The sequence below is a fragment of the Telopea speciosissima genome, chromosome 3, assembly GCF_018873765.1.
Source record: "Telopea speciosissima isolate NSW1024214 ecotype Mountain lineage chromosome 3, Tspe_v1, whole genome shotgun sequence".
Taxonomy (NCBI): domain Eukaryota; kingdom Viridiplantae; phylum Streptophyta; class Magnoliopsida; order Proteales; family Proteaceae; genus Telopea; species Telopea speciosissima.
Genome location: NC_057918.1, coordinates 1,182,618 through 1,184,916, shown reverse-complemented (window position 1 = coordinate 1,184,916; position 2,299 = coordinate 1,182,618).

The window sequence follows — 2,299 nt, the reverse complement described above, 5'->3', positions numbered from 1 at the left end:
TGCATATACCCAAGACGACGGCTGAGCTTGATGTTTATCATTTCGTCTGACAGATCCGTTAGACAGCAGCCCCAGAAGGTGAAGGTGTTTTGAGTCCCCACGTCATCTCATCTTCCATGTTCACTGAGCTAGTCGTAGTTGGATTTAAATTTTGTCATCGACTAAAATAAACTTAGAGAGCTCTGTCTCTCTCTCTCTCTGATGTGCCGATTTCAATGCACTAAAGAATTGCTGCACTTGAATGTTTATGGCATGGGGTATGGTTTGAGGCATTGGTATCGAATGGCCCAATATGTATCGGTGACATGGTACAAACAAGGAGTAAAATAGTTAAAAATTCTATTTTTTAAGGAAAATCAAGGGCAAATATATCTGATACGGCTGATACCCGATCCTATACCATGCACTAAAACCATAAATGGGTGTCCTTGATTTGAAAAGGCAAAAGCTTTCATGTGAGGCTATAGCACACTATGCCTTTGGATGGGAATAATGGGGGTTTATGGAAAGAAAAAAAAAATTCCTTGTAGTGCCCTAATCTGGTGTGAGAGCTCAACACGTGAAAGATGCGACATCCAACGGTGAACTGCAGAGAATTTTAATCCGGGGGTTTATGGAATGGGGGCCCTTGATTTGAAAAGGCAAATGGTTTTATGTATGGCTGTCGCACATGATGCCTTTGTATCTTGAGTTTGAAACATAATTTTGAACCCCATAAGTAACAATGACACTGGCTGTGACGCTAACAACCTAGATTGTTACACATGTAATTAACGTTGTTATCTCGGTCGGCTTCAATCAGTGCTTAGTCCAATCTTCTTCTGTGGCATAATCGTCTTCTGCAATGATATCACAGATTGAGACTCCATCTCTATCTGGAACCCAGCTTCAGAAGGCCAACCACTGCGATAGAGAGCTTTAAGAAGCTCAAGCACTTTTGGGCATTGGCCACACAGCCCACGCCATCAGGATCTCTGCTAGGATATCAACTAGCAGAAATATTAAATCCTTTGTATAGGTAAGAGGATTGGGGAGTTAACACTACAGACGCAAAAGGTGAAAACAGGATTTAATCCCAATTCTCGGCGATACCAAGCCACTGACTTCCTTCACCTGCCCGGCTGCACCTTAATAAATAACTAGAGCAACAAACTCAAGTATAGCAAACATCGACAATATTTCCTTTTCAGTCAAGGTGGGAAGTAAAAGGAGAGGATCATTGTGACTCCACATGGGCCTCAATAGCCAATCAGATCACTCATTTGCCATTTTGGAGATGCTTGTTTATAACTTCCCAACCAGTACGTGAAAGTACATCAAAAATGGCCGGAAACGGAAAATAAAACAGATTGCTTTAAATAGCAATGGTGAATTCTTCAAGTTATTTAATCAAACACTTGGAGACGAGAAGAAAATTCAATGTGGCCTCACATCATAAACCCTGGACGGGATCATTCTCCACCTACATTATGAAGTAGAGGTATTGAGATCAAGTTGGAGGGCAGCACAGAAAGGGTAGACACTTTGAAACAATCTCAGCATGTGACGCTGTACTCTAATGGTTTACTCGCCTACAAGCAAAGCGCCCCACTTCCAAACCATCACAACACCAGTAATAATAAGACAAAAGGCTCCATGTATGGCTGTGCACCATGCACGGTCAAGCACAGAAAGTGGAATGGGGAAATTGAGAGGGTCGAAATGACCAACACCAACCCCCCCCCCCCCCCCAAAACACACTTATTTGACAAAGGTCCAAATGTCCAATCGCTTTATGCTAGTGTATAAAAACCTTCCCCTGATAATAAAAATGGGGATGCTGTGAAAAAAACAGGTTGGTAACTATTGTACAGTTGGAAATTTCTGTCCTGCCCATGCCACATGAGATAGATCATTTGTTCATTCTGCACATAAGACAGATGGATAAGTCATACTTCAAAGCCACAGATGGATAATTTGTTCATTCTGACCATTGGACAGACTGACAATCCCTAGGACAAACCATCTTTCAGAATTGGTGGCCAATCCCTTTTCTCCAATGACCATTGTTCAAACAGAGTTGGCTATCTCAAACAATTTTCACAACATTATTCATACACTCAAACAACAATGGACTGAACTGAAAATTAGCTTTAAGTAAGAAGAAGATGATGTAGACACCATATCCATCAAGTTTGGGGGCAAATAGATATTGCCATGCCCAAGAAAAGCACGAGACAGCCAGAATCCCTTCCATCCAAGCCTCAGCAGGATCCTCACCCCTTCCACATAATGCAAATTTCTAAGCTTACCAGAAGAC